The sequence below is a fragment of the Meleagris gallopavo genome, chromosome 2 (genome assembly GCF_000146605.3).
Source record: "Meleagris gallopavo isolate NT-WF06-2002-E0010 breed Aviagen turkey brand Nicholas breeding stock chromosome 2, Turkey_5.1, whole genome shotgun sequence".
Classification (NCBI taxonomy): domain Eukaryota; kingdom Metazoa; phylum Chordata; class Aves; order Galliformes; family Phasianidae; genus Meleagris; species Meleagris gallopavo.
Genome location: NC_015012.2, coordinates 97,644,126 through 97,669,893, shown reverse-complemented (window position 1 = coordinate 97,669,893; position 25,768 = coordinate 97,644,126). Strand labels below are relative to the sequence as shown.

The window sequence follows — 25,768 nt, the reverse complement described above, 5'->3', positions numbered from 1 at the left end:
TTTTTGTTAACCTTGATCTTCTGGTTGCTTTAGAGAGACACAATTGTCAGTCTTTCTAATGACTTTCTACTTCTGATTTGTTTCAAAGAATAGCTACTATATGTTCTTTATAGCCTAAGTACTGTTTTACTCATTTTTTTCTTGTCTTAATTTTTTCTTCAAGAGTTTGTTCTTTATTAATTTCTTGCTTTGACATTACTGTGAATATCATTTTATTTCTAGCAGCCTCACATAACCAATAACATAGCCTTATGTTTCATCCTTCAGAACTCTCTCTAAGCTTTTTATGAGGAAAGATTCACTATTTTTTCAGCCTCTAGGATGATGTGTTTAGCAATCTGTTTTTACTTGCAAAGTTCTAAACTTTTTGTTTTCATTTGTAACTTGATATTAAGTGTTCTTATTTTTATGCAGTGTTCCTTTAGAAATGAATAATTTATTTGGAAGAGAGGAAACTTCATTTTTTTAATGCACCCCACCACTCTCTGAGTAAAAAATTTATTCCTAATATCTAACCTAAATCTTCCCTTTTTTAGCTTGAAAAAGTTAAAATTCCCATTGTTGTGTCAGTATCAGACCATGTAAAAAGTTTGTCCCCCTCCTGCTTGTAAATTCCCTTTAAGTAATGGAAGGCTGCAATGAGGTCTTCTCTGGAGCCTTATTGTTTAGCTTTCTACTAAACAAGCCCAACTCTCTCAACCTTTATTCATAAAGGAGGTGGTCCAGTCCTCTGTTCAACTTCGTGGCCCTACTCTGGACCCACTCCAACCATTCTGTATCCTACTACTGGTGGCCCCAGGCTTGAGCACAGCACTCCAGATGGGGCCTCATGAAGGCAGAGCAGAGGGGGACAATCACCTCTTTCTCCCTGCTGGCCACCCTTCTTTTGATGCAGCCCAGGAATACTTCTGGGCTGCAAGAGCACACTGCTGGCTCACATTCAGCTTTTCATCCATCAGGACTCCCAAGTCCTTTGCTGCAGGGCTGTTCTCAATGAGTTCGAGTTCTCCCAGTCTGTACTTGTATCTGGGATTACCTTGACCCAAGTGCAAAACCTTGCACTTGGCCTTGTTAAACCTTGTTAGATTGAGCACATGTATAAAAACTAAACATTCTGGCTAAAGATTCTGACTTATTTTTTTCTGGTTGTTTAATCTCTATGCATTTGTATGTATTGTATGTGATCCAGTTTCTCAATTTTTCAAGTGCTGTTTAAAGAGCAAGGTGGTATGCGGGCATCATGTGGAAAAGCTGTCATCATATATGTGGTTAGTCCTCCTTTGCAATTGCCACGATCTCAGAATTTAACTCCTTTTTATATGAATATTGTGATTCTGGGGTGGGACTGTGGAAAGTGTTTTTCCTTTTATTCATTAACTCTGCAAATAGGAAACTTGATGTATGAATACAATCAACAGAAATTACATTAATAATCCTATTAATAATCCTACAAAGACTTGAGAGACAGAAAGCTTTTCAAATCTTGGTTGGCACAGTCAATCTTAGAACTAGAAACCTCCTTCACTACAGAAAATTTAGTAGGCCAGTATTCCTCGGCCAGGTAAGGTGAACATGAGGTACCTCAGATCCACTAATATGAATGTGAAGTGAGAACTCAAACTGCTCAGAAGCTGAGTAAATTCAGTGAGCTACAGTTTCAGGACTCTGCATACCTTTGAAAGTTGGATCCATCAGGACATCGCTGTTCTGTGCAGAGATGAGTGAGCTTTTACTCCAGGAAAGGCTGCACTATGTTTCTCTCCATGAGAGATCTGATGATCTCTCTCTTGATGGATTTTTTGCTGCAAGAGAACTAAAACTATGTTAGGAAATTCAAGATTTCCATGAAGTGGTCTTTTCCTTCTGTTGTTTCTTATGAACTCAGTGACCTGTAATAGATTTTGTTTCTGTTTCAGTGCCCTCTAGTGTTTGTGGGTTTTGTTTGTTTGTTTGTTTGTTTAGTTCTGTTTTCTTCTTCCTTTTTTTTGGCAGACACCAGGGTATTTTTTAGCTAAATTCCTTTGTCCTCTGCAGTGTTCTGCCTGACAGGTCACGTTTAACAATGCCATTGTGTCCTCCTTTCAAAAGTGCTTGCAATGCTTTTGGTTTGTGATATTTATTTCAGTCTGTTTTCTTTCCCTTTCTTCCTCATTTTTTCTTTTTACAAACTCTAAAAATCTGGGGTTTATTATTCCTTGGACCACACACCTGCAGCAGTTTCCATAGCAACACGATTCTGCAGCCCCCAGCTGTTTCATTCCTGATTCTTATTAGCAGTTTGCTGGATGCCGGTAAAAGTATTGCTGGTTTGGTGAGGTGACCTTGCAGCTGATATCACAAGCATTTAATTGCTTTGAAAGTGTGCGTCTGGTTGCAAATCCGTTCTCTTTGCCTGGGATAAGAAGTCAACTACAACTATTAAGTAATCTCATCTCATTAGTTGTGCTTTCCTGTTATCTTTGCAATTACCTGCTTAAGTTGATAGCTCATATGCAATCCAATTATTTCTCATGATTTAAACACATTCACATTTCTCCACTTCTTCCTTTGCCTTTCAGAAAACTTAATGAATAACTGCAGGTTTAAACAACTTACTGTAGACAAATAGAAAGTGGACTTTTAAATCTCTTAAGTACCTTCATTAAAATATTTCCGTCATTTTCCTGAAAGTAAAATCCTTATTACTTTGAGATGGGGTTTGAGCAGAGATTGTATTGAGTTATACCATAATCTTTCCGTCTGCTCTTTCTGTTTTATGCCCCTCATCACAGAGGAATCTGAATGTCTAATGAAGAGAAATGATCAGTGAGAACTCAAGGATAAAATACATCTTCTATTTAGATCCTTCCTGGTTTCTGGTGGAAAAAAAAAAGTCTACTGGATTTACACTGATTAAATTGTTGCCAATAAAACCACAGTATTATGGAGACAGTGATGACTGTGGCATTAATAGGGCTGTTCTTATTCACTTTATTATTATCATAGAACAAAACAAAAATAAAATCTGACACCATCAGAAATGTAAATAATTTATGTTTGTAACTAACTTTGTAATCTCAGAAAAGACAAAGACATATGTAAAATTATGTGGCTAAGGGAACATAGATGCACAGTTTGTAATCCCAATAACAACACTGATGGTTTTAGCTATGGGAACTGTTTCTGCCAATGAAACAAAAAGGAAAACAGAATAACAAACCAATAAAAAACAAACGAACAAATAACAGCAACAGAAACAAACAAGCAAGAAAACCCCAAAAATCTCAATGTCAGACTTTGAAGAATCAAGTTATAAGAGAAAGCTACAGGGAGGAGCTCTATGAGAAACTGGGAATTTTAAGATTGTTTAATAGGTATATTTTGAAATCCAGATAAAGACCAGATAAGGCAAGCTGAACCACATTTTTACCTTACCATGAAATACTAATTAATCAAAATTGAAATTTTAATGGAAGAGTGTTGTTTTACTGGTTTTAATCTTTAAAATACATTAATAATGAATATAAGTTTTACATAAAATTACTTTTCAAGGTGAATTATGTTGAGTGTATTTACATCAACATTAAATTGTAAGAAGTCTCCAATAGAAATATTATCATTGATTCAAAGATATTTATTAAGACTTTTGTTTTGTTTTATTTAAAATTTGTCTCCTGTGGAGTTTTACAAAATTATCTGACACAGAGCAGAATTTATCTCCAGTTTTTGATTTGTTAATAATTTTGTGGATTTTTTTTCTAGAACTTGTGAATGTACAGATCTTACTTGTATTTCACATATGGGATTCTGTCTAATTTAAAAGTAAATGAATGATACTGAATGTCGTAATTCTTAATATAAAGATAGCATTTTTTAGTAAAGTTTTTGGTGTTTTCTAGTTTGCTTTTCCCAACTGCTGGAGTGAGGACGTGATTTTGAATTTAGGGCTTTTTTTCCTCCCACTTTTTAGTGAGATTCTTGATGACCTTTAATTCACTAAATCAATTTTTATTGGCTTAGATAAGATCATTAAAAATTTTTCTTAAATATTGTCCATATATTTCATTGTATATTCATTATGACTTGGCCTATCAGATGAAAATCCCTCTATTTCCCTTCTATCTGTGGAGATAAGTCTGGCATTTCTGAACATTCAGTATGTTCCTATTTATAGTAAAGTGTGTTTCTATATTCCTACAAACACTGAAAAAAAAAGCTGGAAATAGCTGAGGTGTAGGTGATGATAACAGCTTTAGCATCACTCGATTTTTCCAGATGCTATAAAAACGTGTGAGGGCAAATATCTCTCCAGTTTCCAACTCAGAAGTTTTCAGTAGACAAATAGAAAAAAAAATACATTACTGCTCTCTTCTAAGCAACAAACAAACAAAAAGGTTTATATCTGCAAGTCAGATTTAATTCTCCTCTCATGTTGACTGATGACCTGTGAAAAGATTCAGCACCTCAGTTGTACTGAGTGTATGTTTTCATGGGTTTGAGAGTGTGTTTCTCATATACACTTGTGTAGTCACAGCTTCTCTGAGTGAATCCTCAGGTGTATTTTTGTAACCCAACAGAAAAACAATTGTTTTGAACAAGTCTTGCTAAAGAAATTGTATGTAATTTTCAATGGTGAGTGTTTTAAAGGAGAAACCTTGAAAACTTTCTAAACTATGTGGACAATATAGGAGTTTTCCGGGTTTGGAGTATGCAGCGGATACGCCTGAATGACTGGAAATCATTATTAAATGTTTTGTACACACGCTAGAATTGAGGGCCCATAAGCATGATTTTCGACAACACTGTGTTTTCTGAAGAACATGCTGTATCTTCTACCCTGACAGCAATTTTGAGTGGGAGACATCAAGTGAAAGGATTCCAGTAGGCTCAGCATACAGTTTTTGCTGGTAACTGAAGCCTTCAGTGAGGTTGAATGGTTGTAGCCGAAGCTGAGGAGGTGAGCATGGTGTAGCCTGGGGAATGTACAGAACTTTGCTGCTAATGATGGGCAGCTGTTGTCCAAGGAGCAGTGATCACAGACTGGAGGAGAGAGAATGTGGATTTTAAGGCATGGATACCTCCTGCTCTATCTGTGCTTTCCAGGATTTTCTTGTTATTCTGTGAAATCCATTTTGAGTGGAAAGTTGGTGTGCTATTCTGATGGAGTATATAAGCGGCCAAGATCTCACTGGCCACTTTTTCAGCTAGTGCTTATTCACTGAAATTACTTATGTTTTCAGAAAGATGTAGCGTGAGATTTGCTGCCCTTCAGTAATAGCTTACCATGGTCAACTTGAATCCACTAGAGCTTCTCTGCTTTTGCAACATCCTCTTTTTTTTCTTAAGGGATTGTTCATTAGAGAGGTATAGGATCTGGATATGGGCTTCTTTAATTCTAATTCTTGCTCTACTTATGATGAGGTCTGCAAGTTTTTTGCATATTGCCTCTATTTCTGCCCCGGTATTGATTAGCAAAGCTGGAGTGTATTGAAATACATTTAGTTAATTGAAGTGTAGAATTGTGAAGCCTCTGTAGCTCTTACTAATTATGGAGCATCGTGATTTGAGTATGTATTCGTATGTGGAATATGATGGTCTATTATCCGTGTAACTTCATTCAGCAGAGGATTCAAAAGTTCAGCACTTGCAAGAAGCAGCACATCTATTCAATTTCTCCTTTTCCATCCTGAAAATCCATAAACATTAGATAAGCGGATATTGCAGGGGAGAATGCTTTTGAAATATTTTGTCTGTCAAAAGATTGGAAAGAACCACAGAAAGCAAAAGAGATTGCTGTGGGTCAACCCTGTATAAATACCATCTTCACTCCTGGTCCCTCCCAGCCTCAGCCTGCTGTTGTTGATGAATGAGTTGCATCTTCCAGGAAGGACCAATTAGAATTTGTGTGGTCAAGAAGTCACAGTTCAGCACTTGGATTCTTACTGAAGAATTTTAATTATTAGTTGGAAATGGATCCCATTGGCAGTGCTTGCAGAATCCAACCCTTCTGCTGGAAAAGAGAGAAATGATGTTTTTAAGCTGACAAATTAGACTCTGAAATAGTCACACTTCTGTCTTATGTGTATGTGTTTCTACAGATTTTTTATTACTATTATTTAATATGAATGAAAACAAAAATGTTGCAAGAAAGACTTTGTTTCTGACAGTATTAGAAATGAAAGTATCTATAAAAGGCTACAGACATCTTTGGGGAATTCTATGACTATTGGGTACGTACACATCTCTGCCTGCTCTCTGAACTCATCTCATGAACCCAAGTTTTCTGCAGCAACTTTTGTTTTATTGTGCTGAAATAAATGCTGCTTGCCATGTGCACAGAGCACTGGACTTAACTGCCAGGGAGGGAGGGATATTCTGCATGCACTCCACACACTTTGTACAATATGGAGAGTGTGTGGCTGATGTGCTGCTGGGTCTCAAACAGGCAGGCTGTGACAGAGTCTTCCAACCAAAATAAAATTTAAAAAAATAAACAAAAAAGAAAACCCCAGGGACTCACTGAGCATTGTGGAATAGTTGTAGAACCATATGTATGATGCGAGAGGAACAAAAGCAGTTACTAGTTAATTGGTTTGGTAGAATAGGAAGGAAATGCTGAGTAGCATGGCTGATTGTGCTGAGTGGCTGGTAGCAATGTGTGCACATATGGGGGAAGGGAGGCAATGTCTTCAGCTATTTGTAGCTACCTGTCATCTTGATGTAATGTTCTCCATCTCTTCTGCCCAGTCAGCTGGACGCCTCACCACAACAATCAGTTCACCTTTACACCTCTTTGATGATAAGTACGTAAAAAAAATCAGTTGGAGTGAGACTACTAATGGATAGAATGGCTGTGTAATGAGTATTTATACTCAGTGGCTTTCCTGGTAGAAACAAGAGGTTTGCCTAACTTAGCTACGAGAACACAGTGTGCGCTCTCTTAAACTGCTCCCAGTCTTGGTTATAACAAAAAATTCATGCACATTCATGAAAACTTGTATAGGGACAACTTTTTGCATTAAGCAGGAGATACTTATCTTGATTTCAGACGTGGATGAGAGTTATGTATGTTTGAGTACGTGCTATCTTGATGGAAGGGCTTTTAAAACAAGAGCTGTTAAAATCTGAGGCTAGAACCTGGATGTCCTCACACTCAGGACTGTGTCCCATTCAGGGGACCTGTCTCAGCTTTTCAGAACATAGCTTTAGCAGCTAAGTTTCTCAGCACTTTACGGTGGCCTTGATTTACATGACTTTGGACAGCTTGTTAGGGAAGTCAAGAAGGGTTATGAGAAATGTGTTAACAAAGTAGTTAGTAGTGCAGATGCTTCTGGAAGGAAAAAAGTTCATTCTTATTGTCCGTTGGATATCTAGTGAAATTCAGAGCAACAGCTTTGTGAAAGAAAAAATGAAATAAAAACATGATCTTATTACCTGAGAAACAGCCTTACTTCAGAGTCTTACCTTCCTATAGTGGCATATATACCTTCTGTATGGTTTGGCACAAGAAACGTATAACAATGAGTAGTAATTGTTGTTATGGTTTTTGCAAGGACCATCTGTGCAACAAAATGTAGATCTACAGAAATGCTTACGTTGTGGAAAATGTAACTGGGAAATGGAGTTGAACTTTCCAAACAGTTGAGTTTAATCTGCATACAGCAATTACTTTTGCTGTCAGCAGGAGTTTAAATTTACCACTTCAGAAAAGTTTCTGAGAATCTGGTTTCTTCTTTTAAAATGAAGCATAAGCTACATGTAAATGAGCCTGTGTTGCCCAAAGCTCCCTTTATGTTCTATTGCATAAGAAAGGCTTGCAAGGAATCTTTATTAATGACGTGACTGTGGCTGTGGCAGGATGTTCTAGCTGAGCTTGCAGGTCTGTTAATACTGGCTTTATATAGAATGACATTGTCTACTGCTATGTGTGCCATGAGGAATTAATTCAAGGCAGGATAGACAGAGAAGGGAAGTCACTCCCAAGGATCTTCTTGCAGGAGAAATCAAAATGCAGTTGGAGATGTGTGTTGCACAAGTACCATTTACTTCCTATGTGTTTTTATTAATGATACCCCCCAGTGTGTTAGGCTGCTGAATGATGTCAGAAGGAGCAGGGATGCTTTGACGACACACAGAGGGGGCTATTTTATGTTCAGTAATGTCTAGTGAATTAATCTGGGACTCAAGACTTAAAACTGATTTAATTGTCACTAAGGGCAGTGCTTTTCAATAAAAATGTGTTACTTTACCACAAATGGTACATGAGATACTAAACTGCACTTTTCATATTTTCAATGCTTAACACACGCATAATAGAAAAGCTCTCTGTCACCATTCCAAACTTCTGCCTTGTGTGACTAAAACGGCATCTGTCATATTTCTGCAAGGCAGGCCAGGCATTGATATATCTAACTGAAGATTTTCATGGATGAGTGAGATGAGAAAGTCTATACATTATAAAGAGAACCCAGTAGAAAAAAATGTGGCTCAAATCTCTTTCACCGTTGTATTGCACATTTGTCTTAAATGTAGTGCAATTCAAATCTTCCAAGGGACCTTTGAAAGGTGAAGTTGCCATCTGTACTGAGAGAAAAATCTTGCACTGGAACTAATTACGTAACCTCAGGGATCTGCAGTAGGAACATCCAAAGGATCCCTTGGTGATCTGTTCTTTCCCACACATTGAGGAAAGGGAAGAGAAGAAAGCCTTGGAGCCAAGCCAGTGGCTCCACAAATAATTTGAAACAAAAAGTCTTGTTTCTGAAGAAAGCAATGCCCTGGTCTGCTGCTTCAGCCAAAAGTGGTTGTAAAATGGAATTATTCATCTTCCCTTGAGGGGACTAATCCTATCAGCCAGCAACTACCCTGGATCCAGCTTAAAATAGCAGTATTGAAGGTAGACAATGTGTTACACAAATTTAGTCTTCCATAAATAAGTTGAACAAAAGTCGTCTGTCCGGAAGTTCCTGTTTCCAGGGCTCAGTAGCTGACAGCATGCAATGTCAAGTCATGCAAGGCAACAGTGTTTTCTTCACCATATTTGGGGTACATCTTTACTATGAATATGACGACTGTGAAATATATTTAGAAGTCATCATTTAAAAAGTTTATAACAACATGTTCTGTCACTTTAAATGTTCAGTTTTTGACTAGATGAAGTGTTTCCTCCTCAGGCACTTTTCAGAGCAACAACTGAAATGAAGGGCTTGATTCACAAAACAGAGCTTCTTCCCAGCTTCATCCAACATGGCTGTGGTGGCAGTACTTCGACTGAGAAGAGGTGGGTCAATGCCTTTTTCTTTCTAGGCTGTGAAAAATATTTTACCACAAATATATTTGAAAAAATCTCTTAAAAATGGAGTGGGAGAATCATGAAAGTAATCTCCACTAACAGTTGTTTGGAGGGAATTTTGTGAGAAAATCCAGTGTCTGACACAAAAGTATTTGAGTGTGCTTATCCTTTGAAGAAAGGCTGAAGTAGGTGGGCTTGTTCAGCCTGGAGAAGACTCCAGGGAGACCTCAGTGTGGCTTTCCAGTATCTGCAGGCGATCTACAAAAGCTGAAGAGGGATAATTTAACAGAAGCGGTAGAGATGGGACAAAGGATAATAGCTTTGAAGTAAAAGAGGGTGGATTTAGATGAGACATTAGGAAGAAATTCTTCTCTCAGAGGGCGGTGAGGCAGTGGCACAGGCTGCTCAGAGAAGCTATGGATGTCCCATCTCTGGAGGTGCTCAAGGCCTGGTTGAATGGGGCTCTGGGCAGACTGAGCTGCTGGGTGGCAACCAGCCCACAGCAGAGGGCTGGAACTGCATGGTTTATATAGTCCCTTCTAACTCAAACCATTCTATTTTTCTATACCCTGTATTGTTAACCATGTGTAAAATAAGGAAAAATATGTTCATTGTCCAAGCATTGTATCACTTTTATTTTAGTTCACAGGGACAATTTCATAGAAATTTTTGGTTTTTTCTTCTTTTTATCTGCTTGGTGTGATTTTTATCTGCTGAAATAAAAATCACGACACTTTCAGATTATATTACCTGTGTTCATGCAATATATTTACATACTCTTTTCTATTTGGAGATTTCACTGCTCACTAAAATCAATTTGCGTTATTGCAGCTTTATAACCGAGAGAGGTCCAGACTATAAGTTTTACTTTGGGATGTGAGCTAATGCTGAGAAAGAAATATTATTGTCAGAATAACTTTAAAAATATGTTTGTTAATGTTTAGTAGAAACAGCAGCAGTCCTGTGGTGTCAGCCTAATGCTGTTATGGCTGGCCATGGGGACTCTTCCATATTGCAGGGCCATTTAGGAAAGCCTTTTCTGTCCTTTGATGCTGATTTCTGTTTTGTTCTTCACAGCTGTGACCCTGCAGTCAGCCAATAAGACTATCCTGGAGGAAAAACAGGGGAGCAGAGTTGTAAGCATCATAATTCATCCCTGAGAAACTGAGCAGAGAGGAATAATGAAAGCCTCGGCCCCCTTCCTTTCATATACCAGAGATCCAGACACATGTGTAACATGTGTCTTGTAAGTCATAAAAAGAAATAATTGATCCAGAGGTTAAATAGACAAAAGAAATAAGAAGAAAAATGAGATCAAATGATTCACCTGCTCTGACACCTGATGGAGGAGGAGTGCTGCCTCTCCCCTGCTCTCAGGACTTACAGAGGTCAGAAACACTGCACTGGAAATTCAATGGGATGGAGAAGATATGACTAATTTGATTTGCACATCTGTTTTATCTCATTTGTGTGTATTTCTGTTAAAGATAGCTGGGATGTAAAGGCGAATGAAATAAAATAATTATAACCATGTTGGAAAAACCTTTTAAAACACAGCTAGTCTGCTTGAACTTGCCTGACCAGCAAGGCAGGAGCCTTGGAGGAAAGAGCACACAAGCAAGAAAGATCAAAGTTGTTTTAGAAGAAAGTTGTAGTCTATCTAGAAAGTTTTTTTTTCAGTGGCATGCACAGTATGAATGTTGGAGGTAATTTCATGGTCTCTTAAAGAGCTGGATAGGCTTCCTTGAAGATCAGAATCATAGAATGGTTTGGGTTGGAAGGGACTTTTAAGATCACCTGGTTCCAGCCCCCTGCTATAGGGAGGGACACTTCCCTATAAACCAGGTTACTCACAGCCCCATCCAGCCTGGCCTCGAATGCTTCCAGGGTGTGGGCATTCACAACCTCTCTTGGCAACCTGTTCCAGTGTCTCACCACCTTCACAGAATAGAATTTCTTCCTAATATCTAGTCTAAATCTACCCTCTTACATTTTAAAGCCATTTACCCTCATCCTGTCATTACATGCCCTGACAAAAATTTCTCCCCCGCTTTCCTTCAGGTACTGGAAGGTCACTGTTAAGTCTCCCAGGAGCCTTCTCTTCCTGAAAGCCCCAGCTCTCTCAACCTGCCTTTGTAGGGGAAGTGCTCCAGCCCTCTGACCATCTTCGTGGCCTTCATCTGGACCTGCTCCAACAACTCCATGATTGGGTGTTCAAGGATCATTCCTGCATGGTGCAGTTCCTTTGCTATTGTATCAACCTCTCACTTAACAGGATGTTTTAATTTTGCCATCATGCTGTGCCTTGCTAACCTAAAGCAGGTCTGGCAAATGGTTGGAGTTCAGGAAGAGGAAAGTTATGGACTTACCACAATAAACAGCCGCCAGACCTCTTGGTCTCTGTTTTAATCTCCAGTGGTAATATACATTATAAGATATATATAATAAATATTTATTTTCTTTATGAAAAGCACATCAGTGAAGCCAGATAGGGTCACAATTATGATTTTATTGAGTTTCTAAAATATTCCTTTTCATGCTAAAGAAATTATTTTTTGCAGTCTTTGAAAAATGACAGCATTTAAAATGCAGCATCACAAGAGTGAACTTGGAACAAGAATTTGGAAGAAAAAGTAGTTGGTCTCCTGCTCCCCTTTGCTTGTCTAACGCTATTGTGTTCCATATAATTAACAATAATATTGTCTCCATGGTAAACTGATTGTATTTAATTCTATGGATCAATAATAAGCAAGATGGTATATTTCAAAGATGTGATAGCATATCTGTGTAGGCATTATTTAGACTTAAATGAGTTAAATTTGAAGTCTTTGTTCTAGCAAGTCACTTGGCAAACTGTAGCTGTTAAGAAGCATCCCCCAGTACAAGAAAGACAGGGAGCTGTTGGAGAGGGTCCAGAGGAGAGCCACGAAGATGATCAGGGGACTGGAGCACCTCCCCTGTGAGGACAGGCTGAGGGAGCTGGGCTTGTTCAGCCTCAGAAAAGAAGGCTGTAGGGCGACCTCACTGCAGCCTTTCAATACCTAAAGGGAGCCTACAAACAGGAGGGGAATCAACTCTTTGAAAGGGTAGATAACAGCAGGACAAGGGGAAATGGTTTTCAGTTGAGGGAGGGAAGATTTAGGTTGGATGTCAGGGGGAAGTTCTTTACAGAGAGAGTGGTGAGGTGCTGGAACAGGCTGCCCAGAGAGGTTGTGGATGCCCCGTCCCTGGAGGTGTTCAAGGCCAGATTGGATTGGGCTCTGGGCAGCCTGGTCTAGTATTAAATGTGGAGGTTGGTGGCCCTGCATGTGGTGGGAGGGGGAGGTTGGTTGGTGCTTCATGATCCTTGAGGTCCCTTCCAACCCTGGCCATTCTGTGATTCTGTGATCCTTTCAAATGTTTTTAAGAACCATGAATGAGAAGAACTCTAAAACCTAAACTGATTTTAGGGTGGACTTGAAAAAATACTTAGTAGGTACCATAGCAAATTAATTCCACTTTACCATTAATTCCTGTTTGTTTGAAAACGAATAACTCAATAATTTCTGTTAATAATTCTTAACTGAATGTTTCTGAAAAAACTACTAGGATTTCTGCAGTCAGAGTTGAGCCATTTTAGTTTTAATGTGTTGAATATTTTGAATCTCACTGAAAAATTTTGTTATATGTATACATGTATATATTTATTATTCCAAACAGCAATAGTATTTGTTTTCTCTACTCTTTCCAACAACCTTGCTTGTGCTACAGATATTATCAAGGTTAGCATATCAAATCAATATCAGTGATGCTGGGCTACAAAAATTAAGCCAGTAATTTGCTTTTATTAGCTTTTTTATTAATTATTTTTTTTTTTAAATTGGAGACAGTATTCAAAGAGAATGTTATAAATGGAGTTTGCATTTTCCTTCTTGCCTGAACCGAATCTTGATCTGTTATGCACAAATCTTTATACTGTTGTGCATTTTTATTATTAGAATGAATTTATCCAGAAATGCTGGAAACTCCTAGGTAAATTTTGTACTTTTTTATTTTAAAATGGAATGTGTTCCACTTCATCTGTCAAATAGGTGTCCTGATTTTGGCTTAGAATGGCTGATGTGGTGCTGTGTTGTGGATCTGGGGTGGGAATAATGGTACCATGCCAATGTTTTCCTTGTTGCTGAGCAGTGCTGCACAGAGCTAAAGATGTTCCAGTTTCTCAGCACTTCTACTGCTCGGCCAGCAAGGGGCTGGGAACAAAAGGAGCTGGGAGGGGACAGAACCGTGACAGCTGACTTAAACTGGCCAGAGGGGTTTTCCATACCATATGGCAACATGCTGAGCAATAACACTGGGAGAGTTGGCTAAGGAAAGGCGGCTGTTTCTTGGAGACTGGCTGGGCATCAGTTGGCAAGTGGTGAGCAATTCCATTGTGCATCACTCTTTTTGTGTGTGTATATACTCTCTCTCTCTCTGTGTCTCTCTAAATTAATGCAAATATATAATAATAAGTGTATTAGTGTATTCTTTATTTTCCCTTCCCTTTCTGTCTTATTAAATTTTCTTTATCTCAACCCATCACTTCTACTTTTTTTTTTTTTCCCCCCAGTTCTCTCCCCCATCCCACTGGAGGTGTATGAGCGAACAGCTGTGTGTTCCTGAGCTGCCTGCTGGGTTAAATCCCCCCCAAAAGCTGAAACAATTGGAGAAGAAAAGAAAATTGGCAGTGTTCAAGAGGCATCTGGATGAGGAGCTACGAGATGTGGTTTAGTGCTTGGGTCACAATGGTAATGGGAGAACGGTTGGACTAGATGATCTTGTAGGTGCTTTCCAACCTTGTGATTCTATGATTCTATGAAATTCCTCATGCAAAGGAAGTTTACCAGCAAGACTAGAAAATATTAGCAGATGTCTTCCAAAAATATTAACTATTTTAATCTTAAATATTTCATGCTGAACATTTCAGAAGTAAAACATTTCTACTGCAAATAATGACAAATTTCTATGGCAGTAGGACTCTTACAAAATGGAACCTGTGTTGTATCATGTAATGTAGCAAAAAATGTTTTTTTTTTTTTTATTATAGCTTATACACATATAATTAGAGATTTTATTCTGCAGAGATCAGAATGAGGCAGATTAGTGACTATCATCTTCTCTTCCAATGCAATACTTTTTTTATCCTCGTTTCTGTTGCAGTAAGAAAAATATCAAAGAATAAAACAAACTCACTAATAATGTGAGGATATGCTAAAGAATGGAAGCTATTTTGTAAGCTTACTTGTTTTAGAGATAATTTGGTATGTTATTTCTGACTTTAATGTTAAATAGAAAGACATAAAACAAATAAAATGGGACAGATGATTTCCACTGGCGGAGTCTGCAAATGCTGTAAAAACACAATTCAGAGCAATGTTGTTGAACTTCCCCAGGTGCTCAGATCTGTTCTCCCTATGTGAGTACATCAGGATTTCCCTTGTAGAGGAACAGGAAACAATTATGGGGAAGGATACACAGAATTGCAGAATTGTAGGGATTAGAAAAATCTATGACTGCCAATTCATGCCCCTCCCCAGGCAAGTCATTTTTTTTCTTTCTTTTTTTTTTTAGTATCATCTTTGGGCAGAACTAATGGTTCACTGCTGCCAAAACTGTTTGAAAATGGATGTTCCTTATTCTTGGCTTTGTAGATTGGTGATCTCAGAGTAAACTTTCATTTTCCCACACAAAATTGTGTTTGTTGACCCCAAACTGGCAGAGAATGGCTACATAATGTGGAATGACAGTTACCTGTGGTAAGTGGAAATGTTGATAAATAGAATGTATGCTCCAAAAGTAATGCCTCCTAATTTTTTATATTAGCCTATGACCTCAGAGGGAGATATTGGTGGTATGGCAGGAGAGGTTGAATCTTCTCACCAATATTCCATTACATGTTGTTGCCATGTGACAGATGGCAGCAGAGGGGCGGTCTGATAAAATGGCAACTGACATGGATGTGAATATGAAGCAAAAGTGTGGAACTGAATTCCTTCATGTGGAAAAAATGATGCCCACTGACGTACACTGATGCTTGCTGAATGTTTATGGAGACCAAACAGTGGATGTGAGCACAGTGCCATGTTTCAGCCCTCTGGGGCAGATTTTTGAGTGTGACATGCAGGCTCTTGCTCGTAGCCAGCAAAAAAGCATAGGTTATGATGATGGCTGAGTTGAAAATTAGTGTTTTGTAGCTGAGAATTTTCTCTATTAAATAGTGTTATTGTGCTCTTTGCATATGTTGTATTTTTTGTGGAAATAAATAAAAGGCATTACTTTTGGAGCAAGTTACATATATTTGCTTATATAACAGCTGTGTGCAAAAAGCACAAATTTTGAAAACTGTGAGTACAAAACAGTTTTGCACTGCAAGCAAGTCCCACACTCCTAGAGAAACATTGAAGAATCCTGCACTCTCCCTCATCCTTCTGAATCCATGAGCACAACCTTCTGAAAGTATAACTTTCATCTCTTTTAAACGCTTATTTCATTCAGTCACTTCTACAGGCTAGATCTGGTCTGCTGTTAGAGTGCTTTAGAGTAATGTCAAAAGCAGGTGCATTTTTGAAATGTATACTTATAAGAGTATATATTTAGAACATTTAAATACACATTGTGAAATCCCCACATTGGCAAAATTAACGTACTCTTGCTGTATATATTCTGGCATCTCCTCAATTTCTCTCCCAGCACTCTTGATGTACGAAGAACATCTTTACCACTTGCCCTGGATGTCATGGTATTTGTTTTCTTTTCTTTAAGGCAGAGGAAGAAAATGTGAACTCTGTAGAGCCCCAGACTTCTATAACCAAATCCCAAACACTACTTCAGAAGAGCTCATAAAGCCATTGGTAATGCCAATAAAAGGGTGATGTTCAGTATGAACTCTGGTAGAAAGAGCTGAGTATTTCCAGAGCCTATTTTCTTTCTCTTTTTTTTTAATTTACTCACTTTGGAACCTTGCTTCTAGCAGCATGTGAGAGATGTGAACCACACCAATGAATGTGACTTTGTTCCTTGCTTTCAAGTAAGCAATGGCTTGAAATAGTGATGCCTGATTATGGAAGTTCAAGGTCATTATCATTTCTTATTCCTGTTTCAAGACTTGATTTCAAGACAGAAGTCAGCTTCTTTGGAGAAATTTTCTTTAACATTTACAGCCACATACCATTTATTCCAGGAACTCTCCCTTCTCTAGGTTGGAGGCACAAGCTTATACAGCACCTTATACAACTTGAGGTCTAAATAGTAGCTGCATCAGTGTGCAAGCTCCATCAAAAAACAATATATAACCTAACTTTGCAAGCTTTTCTGACCACCACACCTACAGTGAAATTGTAACTGTCCTCTCATACTTGCCATGCAGAGCCTTGTCTTCTGTGTGTGGAAAAAAGAGAATATACCATTAAGATTTGTCTCTTGTGCATAGAGTGATGTTTCATTTGATAGGCTATATATATTAAGTGTATGCATTTAGTCTAAAAACTCAGTGGCACAGTCTGATTTCTACTAAATGCATATCAGAACCCTCTTTTCATCTTACAAGATGGTTAGATCAACTTCCCATTTTTTTCCAGAAATGCTAACTGAACTTGGAGTCTGTTGGAGAAATTCCAAAAAGAAAATTGAAAGTGAAAAACTGTGGAAGATACAACAGAACTGTATATATCTTCAGTTTTTCACCTTTCAAATGCATCTTTGCTATACATTACTAAAGCAAACCCATTTGACTAAACGGACATAATAAATGTGCCACAGTTGAAAATATCCAGGAATATCCAGACAACAGAAAAGTAAATGTTTCCAAAGCCAAAACACCTTCCCCTTCTCTCAGTGAAACAAGATTTCCTTTAGTATTGCTTTTTTTTTCCCTCCCCAATTCAGTGAAGAATTTTCCTCATGAAAGGACATTCAGATTATTATTATTATTTGTATTTGTGTTGTTGTTTGAACTGAAATGAAATGTCTGCTACTAAAAACCTTCAACAGTGAAAGAATTTGGCTTAAAGACAATTCAATTTCCAACCCCTCAAGACTTTAAAGAGCTAAACTTGGTTTAATAATATTCCTCTGTACAGTGAAAGAAATTGAAAGTATGTAATGGTCTAACTTAATGTTGCTTCTAGAACATAATCTGCTGTTTCTAGCCAACATCTATTTTATTTCTATTAACATACATAGACATCTTTCTGGTCACAGACATGTTGAAAGGGGCTGAACTTATTACATCAGTCTTAGCAAAGACTGAGTGTAATTAGGAAGTAAGTATATACATATGAAATATGTCCTTCCTCTCACCACCACAAAGGATATAAAGCTTTTACGTCGTCTGCATATACAGCCTGATTTGTTAGCTTTAAATGTCCGGGTTCTCTCCTCATGTCAGTGAAGAAGGCAATTATCCTATAAACAATGTCATTCACTTCTATTTAAGAGAACCTAATATTTCTTTTCTCTGTGTGATTTTTGTTACTTGCAGGGAAGTAAACCTGTAGGCTAGTTTTGCCCAGGAGGATTAATGTTTGCCTGGAAGATCAATATCAGACTGTAAATAAATAATTCTTGCCCTTGTAATGTACAGTACTTTGCCTTTTTTTTCTTCTTTTTTTTCCTGCTGCTCAAGCAGTTAAAAATGGACATATCTTTCTCAATCTAACTTCAAAGAATTTGCATGTTATGTATAGGAAGAAGTCTATGGAATAATGAAACATACTCTGAATTGTCAATTTCTTGTTTTAAAGATTGATCATATAAACAACAGATTTTACATTTTATGGTACATTGAAAGCTATTTTCCCCATATTTGCTTTACGTATTCTTCTAATTAAGGAAGAATTGAATGCATTTTGGACCTGAAATAAGCTATTTATTTTCTGAAATCTGTATTTATATATTGAATCAACAAATTTCAGTAAATAATATTCTCTAATTTGAAATTGGTTTAAACATAAAATATAATGATAAAAGATATCTGAATAAACAACTCTCATAATCTAATTTCTAAGCGACAGAGTTAGTATACCTTATTTTGCCTTCCTTTTTTTTTTTCAAGGTATATTTGAATATCTTCTTCAAGATCTACAAGTGAAACTTTATAAGAGAAAAACCAAACCTCAATGGAAAAGATTTATTTTTTTCTTTTATGATTGATGATCCAATACGCACTTTCAAGTAAGCAAATATCAACAGTCACCGTGCTGTCACAGATTGGCTTCAGCAACTATAGATGCTTGGATGACTGCAACTTCTCAGACATCTTCAATTGCTGAATCTCATCACATTCACTTTGTTGAATGTGTCCTTTAACTATCATGAAACTAGGCCCTCATTAATTTGTTTATTCATTTATTTATTAGGTTTTGCATTTTGCTTGATTTCGTCTCTTCATAGTTTGTCCAGGCTACCAAATTCATATGCTCTGTTGAGGCTTAAACAGTCTTTGATAAAATTAATCAAGTTTGGGGTTTATGTTTTAGGTTTGCAGCTAGAAGAAACTTCCAGCATTCAGTATCTTCTGTTACATATTTTCCTGCCTGTGGATAGATAGAAATAAAACTAGTCCTTAAGCCATTTTAGAAGCTGGATGTTTAGAAGCTACAACCTCGCAATATTAATTCAATCTTCCTTGCTCTGTCTCCACACGGAGGCAGGTAAGATTAAAGATATGCCTACATTCAGGCTTCTAACCACTCTCAGGGATAAAATAATTATAAAATAATTTAAGGTGGAGGAAAGCTTCAGAGGTCACCTAGCTCAACCCACTGCTCAAAGCAGAATCGGGTTCAAAATCACACCAGCTTGTTTGGGGCTTACTCCAGATGAGGACTGAATACTTCCAGGAATGTTGAGTCTGCCATCACTTTCAGTGTCAAATACATGGCCTTAAATTTAAGATGCATATTTTATACATATGAATCTATATACTTTATTTAAGTTATATTTTGATTTAGGGTTACGAGGCTATGAGAAACTGTTACCCAGTGTTAGAGTTTTAAAAAGTTACTGAACTCTAAATTTACCTCTAGAGGGAACTATAGACTATTCTAATATACAAGGGCTGCATTGAAACTAATGACTCCTATTGTATGATGCTGGCCCATGACTTTCAAGGTGGATGTTGGTGGGATAGCATTAGAGATTGAACCTCCCCGTCAACATCGTATTACATTTTATTGTCGTGTGACAGGTGGTAGCAGAGGGTCAGCTTGACACAGTGGCATCTGACATGGATGTGTGTATAAACAGTGATGTGGAAATTCCTCTATGCAAAAAAGAATGAACTTATTGGCATTCATCAACATTTGCTGAATGTTTATGGACCAAACAGTAGATATGAGCACAGTGAGGTGATGGGTGGTCTCTTTCAGCAATGATGCTGTCATAACAGCTGCAGAAAATTGGTCACCTCCACCAGTGCGGATTTTCACCAGTGCAGCATGCAGACTCTTGTTCATGGTTGGCAAAAATGCATAGCTAATGCTGGTGAATTTTGAAACTACTGATTTATAGCTGATAATTTGGTTTATCCAATAGTGTTATGCGCTTTGTACCTGTTGTAGTTTCCATAGAAATAAATAGTAGGCATTACTTTCAGAGCAACCTATGTATATTTTGTCTGCATTTGTCAATGCCTATTTATTTTGTAGCTTCCAGTCCACTTATACCTACTGATTACTTCTTTGACGTTACCTCTGCTGAATTAAGTGTTCCCTCCAGGTCCTGTCCTCCAATGGAAGAACACGAAATGAAGTGGAAGAGATAGAGCCTCATCACTAAAAAAAGCGAGCAAGCTATCCCTTACTTGGGCATGTGGAGGCTCAATCACAGTATTCTTAAACGCACAAGTAGATAAAAGGTGAAGAGGTGAGTGGCTAACCAGACAGGATGTATACTGTCTGGAAAACTGAAGTTGTAAAAGCTGAAGATGAGAAAATCTGAGAAGGAGAAAGTGAGCTGAGGAGAAATGTCAGGAAGAAGAGTAAATGGAGAAAAATAAACCAGTGGTTTGGTCTCAAAATGTAGAATCGTAAAATAGATGTATACTTGATTTCATAAGTAGATGGTTTCACTTTTTGTAGCACAATCTATAATAAACTAGAAGTACTTGCAAATACAGTCAGCTATATTTTAAATACAAATACAGAATGAAGAATTGACATTCCTTATACATATGACTTTAAAACTGTGATTCTGCCAAATCTGAGAAATATAAATCTTCATGCAGCATGCTATATTATAATCCAAATATTTTGACTTAAATGGGATGTGTGTCTCCTTCCTCCTGCAGCAGTGCTAAGTAAATGTGTTACTGAAGGTGTAAGATGATAGAATTTATTTGACTTTCTTCTTGGCTGGTCTCTGTTATTGTTTTCACTAGATGTGAAGCACCACATGTTGAATTTCCTCTAAGGAATTTACTTGAAATTTGTATTGCCAAGCACCTCTGTGCAGCTTGGAAGAGAAATAAAATATAGACTTTATTCATTTATTCATGGTAATTTGGATTTAGAAATCTGCTAGTGATGCCAAGATAGAAATTATGAGGGCTGCTCTGAAAGAAATAGAATCATATTACGGAGTCATAGAATTGTTTGAGTTGGACAGGATATTTTCAGTGTTAAAGGAACCAACGGGAAACAGAAAATGGAATTTGCATTATTTTTCAGATGAAATACCATAATCTTGATTCTCTGTGTAAATCATGGGTGTTTTTTCTGTTGTTGCTTTGTATTGCTATTTTGGTTTGGTTTGGTTTGGGTTTTTTTTGGTCTCTTTTTTATGGGTCACTAACTGTTTTGTCATATAAAAGTTAAAAACTCATAGAACATCAAAATAATTGCTTAGGCTTTTGAGAAATTACTATTCTCTATGAATTTGTTCTGAAACAATTATACTTAATTCTAGCAAAAAAAAAAAAAAGTGATCTTTTCCATTAGAGATCGAGTGATTTCTTAGCCAAATATTTACTGACTGTAAGCAAGAGATAAAGAAGTTTATTTCTTTTTTAAATCAATGTTAAAGAGACATTAAGAATCCTCTCCATTCATCTTTTTGTGTCATGTAAAAGCAGGTTCATGAAATTATAAAAACATAACAACGGATACCTATCATTTCTTCAGCAGAGATTTGTTGTATTTTTATCCTTTTATGAGCTGGATCTCTAATGGCACTATTTCCTAACGCAGCTTTTCTGTAGAAAGTTGGAACATTTAGACTCTAGGCTTCCTCTTCTTTTTTGTACGTATTTTTTCAGTTTGGAGCAATACTTGTATCTGTATGTGCTGTAGCACATAGATACACAGCTTGTTTGCTGATGTTGAGGATTTATAACAAAATGTGTTAAATGGTAGCTGGATACTGAGTTAGGAAATGACTTTTAAAAAATTTATATCATTTTGAGAAAAATGGTAAATAAATATTTTTCACTGTCTTGGCTTTGGTTTGGCCGCCAGATGATTTAGCACTGAGTGAAACATAGGTAGTCAGGTAATGTCTTACTTACACATGATGAAAATCACACTAAGTGGAAATAATGAAAAAAATTAATAATTTTTGTGCTCTTGATTTTGGCACTGTCATCACTGGTATGGTTTCCTTGGCCTCCTTTCCTAAACTTTCCTTCTAATAATATTTTATGAGTATCTGCTTATGTATTTCTTCACTAGGAAATCATTTAATTATGAATAATTTCTAACATATAAATTATGCCTTTTTCCATTCACACAAATTTTCCAAGCATTTCTATTTATAATTTTTAGCTATATAATAATTTGTTGTCAGAAAATATAGATGAGTTGTTAAGGAGAGATATATCTTCTATTTCTGTACATACTTCATTAAGCAAACCAAATAAGCTAAAAACAAATCACCAACACAGTCTTAGCTCTAAAGATTAAAGAGTTTCCTTCTGTGATATACTGCATCCTTCCTATTTACCATATATAGATTTATTTATGTTGCATACACATTATCCACCTGTAAGTCTTGACTTACCCTGGCATATGGATCTATAAGTGTTTTTTTGGAAAAAAAACAAAAACATAAAACCAAACATTATTAAATATTTCAGTATGGAAGTTAATAAAAGGGATCTTCCACAGTCCAGGAACAATTTCATTGGAATATGAAGGTCTTAGAATTCTCCTGTGACAGTGCAGACAGCACTATGTTTGCACATCTCCCATTTCCTTGCGGTCTTCAATCCCAAACTTCTGCTATCACAGTTTAAGCTGCCTGAGATGAGCTTCATGTTACTGCCACACAGCATGGGCTTGACTTAAAGTTTTGGGTTTTCTAAAAAGAAATAAGAGGAATCGAGTAACTAAAACCTCTGATGTCAACCATGGAAAACGATACTCATATATTTTTTTCCATGAACATGATTTTGGTTTGGCATCCTCAGCAAGTTGTGAAGGCATACCAAACTGAGTGGTGCTGTTGGTACAGTAGAAGGAAGGAATCCCATCCAAAGGAACTTTGGAAAACTTGAAAAGTGGGCTTATGTAAACCTAATGAGATTCAACAAACTCAAGGGCAAAGTGTTGCACTTGGTTCAGGACACTCCCAGATATGTATATGGACTGGGAGAAGAACTGATGGAGAGTAGCCCTGTGAAAAACGATTTGGGGGTCTTTGTAGATGAAAAACATAACATGAGCAGAAATGTGTTCTTGCAGCCCTGAAGGCCAACTGTACCTTGGTCTGCATCAAAAGATGCTGGCCAGCAGGGTGATGGACAAGATGATTGTCTCCCTCTGTTCTGCCCTCATGAGGCCCCATCTGGAGTACTGCAATCAGACAAAAAGCCCCAAATCAGGAAAGATGGAGAGGGGCCACAAGGATGATCAGAAGGCTGGAGCCCTTTTACATGAAAATGGCAAAGTATCCTTCAGAGTAGAACATCAGCAACAGATGTTTCACCGCTCAGGACTGTGCAGTATCCCTTATCACACCAAGAGCCTCCATATAATGATGACTGGTGAGTTGTGTTTGAGCTGGTGACCTTGAGGTAAGAACCTATGGATCTGAACATGAATCTACAGAGTCAGCTGATTCTTGATCCTTCTGCTCCTCAATCTCCTGCGCTTTCCGTATGCCAGGAAAACTGCCAGCTCATTCCCTTCTAGTGAGACCCAGTCTCCCATACACAACTTCCATGCAGGTCCCAGAACTCTTGCAGTGATTGCAGGCTGTCATGCTGTCTGCTCATCTGCAGGTGGCAGCAGGACAGATCTGTGTGGCTTGCAGGGCCCAGGGACTGATCCTGCTATCCCAAGTGTGCTGCAGAGCTCTTGCATTCAAAGGCACTTTTGCCTTCATGTCAATTTCAGTCTTCACAAGTGTGAAAATTGTTTTAATATCTCATTCATTCTTTGCTTATTTCTTTTGGGTGTTCTCATAGTACTACTTCTATGGTAGTGTCTTTTAATCTTTTGTAGAATACAGCAAATTGCAAATGCACAATCTTACACAGTCTTACATAAAAAGCATACAGCTTAAAGGCCCTGCTTCTATTCTGACTGCTGCAGAAAGGCTCCTCTTATGTCTGGTTGTAGGTTGTCTAGTTGAGGTGTCTCCTTTTTGGAGGAAATCAGGCTTTTTCTGTGTTCCAAGAAAGAAATGTGGTCAAATCTAACTATCCATCACATTTTGTTATGTATTTTGCTTTAAATGCTAATGATTGTAGCTGGTCTGATAAAGAAAGATATATATATGCCAGCCTTAGGGCAACTGGCATGGCACAGCTGCACTCTCTTACAGCCTCAAAATAGGACATATGCATAAGAAGTTTCTGTTGGCACTGCACTGATCCCGAACTATGTGTGGGCACAGGGAGAAGTACATGCTCATGTTTTGACATGTAGTTTGCTAAATATCAAACAGTATGGACAACGGCAAACCAGCACTTCTGCCTCCCTTCACCTTTTTATTTCCTGGAATAGATGTGGCTAATTTGGATTATCACACCCCTTTCTTCCCAAGAACTCCCTTTTAATTTAGGGTGTTAAATAATAAAAAGCTATAATGCTTCAGCTCTAGGTCGAGGACTAAATACATAAAAGCTCTAGTAATTTTATTTTTTTATTTCAGCATAATTTATCTTTCTCCCTACAAAATAACATCACACAAACAATTCCCCCCATCCCCCTTCCCAAACTATTAGTGGTTAATCTGTAGAAAGAACAAACATCTAGCACTGCTTAACAGCTATCTCTGCCAGATAGTCCACTTCAGTCAACAGGTGCATTTAATTTCAGTGTGACTGCCTTCTTCATGCTCTTAGGGAAAAGGATAGATATATATGTTCCTGAATTAGACTTTGAGAAAACAACCTCTAGCTCTGTTGCCTGCCTGTCTGATTGAGAGGCAGTCCTGCAGAGGCTGATGCAAGGACAGTGCCTCTGAGTGACAAGTGTATATGTGTCAGAACAAAGAGATAGAAATCACTGAAAGAAACACTAATTAGCTCTTATGAATGTTTTTGTTTTTAAATTACCACTTGAGGAAAAAAAAATAAATCTCTTCTTAGATTATAATTAAGCTCGAGAATAAACACATCTCATTTCAGATGTTGGAAAATTTTTTGATAGTGCTGACAGAGAAGGTTAATATCTCTCTGATAAGGAAATATCAATCGTGTCTGTGCCTGTATGCAAGGACAAGTATTTGAGGAATCACATTTTTAGAGTAACTGCATGGGCAGCAGTTTATATGATGTAGCATGTAGATGAAGTCATTTAGGTTTTCTTCAGTATGCCAGCAAGACTATAAATATAAAATTTAATATGTCTCTATTCGTATTTATAGCTGTAAAACACGACTATAGAGGAAATGAAAGAAAAAACAACAACCATGGCTTTAATTTTATTTTCTACATGCCTACCCATCTTTGAGCTTAAATATTAATGAAGCCATTTTACATAAATAAATTATTAAAACTTTCAGACCTGGTGAAAATAAAGACATGCCAAAGCAAGTTTTTGATTTTATCAGTTTTGAATGCAACACTCAGGTTTTGTTCTCTGTCATTAATCAATTTTATCATAGATTCTCTGTCAAAAAATTCATAGGTACTACTTATCTCCTGTAAAACAGATTTTGGTACTCACTCTACCTAGCTGAAGCTTGTTTACTAAGAGAATCAGTGTACACTAAGGGAGGCTATGAAACGACAGTACCAGGGCCAGATGGGGCCGGATGGCGTGCATCCCAGGGTTCTGAAGGAGCTGGCTGAGGTGGTTGCCGAGCCGCTCTCCATCATATTTGAAAAATCATGGCTGTCAAGTGAGGTTCTGGATGACTGAAGGAAGGGTCACATCACTCCCATATACAAGAAAGGGAGCAAGGAGGACCCTGGGAACTACAGGCCAGTGAGTCTCACCTCTGTGCCTGGGAAGATCATGGAACAGATCCTCCTGGACAACATGCTTGATCACATGAGGAATGAGCATACGATCCAAGACAGCCAGCACGGCT

General features: G+C 37.6%; 2 long non-coding RNA genes across 2 annotated transcripts in view; both read left to right on the top strand.

Annotated features, from left to right (window-relative positions):
- LOC104910003 overlaps nt 1–11,181 on the top strand; it is a 17,391-nt gene extending 6,210 nt beyond the window's left edge. The window contains exons 2-3 of the long non-coding RNA XR_792726.3: nt 9,153–9,259; nt 10,349–11,181. This is a non-coding gene — a long non-coding RNA (uncharacterized LOC104910003). The remainder of the gene's footprint in view (nt 1–9,152; nt 9,260–10,348) is intronic.
- Nucleotides 11,182–12,519: 1,338 nt separating this feature from the next.
- LOC104910002 lies at nt 12,520–25,244 on the top strand. The gene is made up of 5 exons (XR_792725.3): nt 12,520–13,670; nt 13,863–14,040; nt 14,864–15,048; nt 18,345–18,463; nt 20,009–25,244. It is a non-coding gene; the product is annotated as an uncharacterized LOC104910002 (long non-coding RNA).
- Nucleotides 25,245–25,768: the final 524 nt, after the last annotated feature.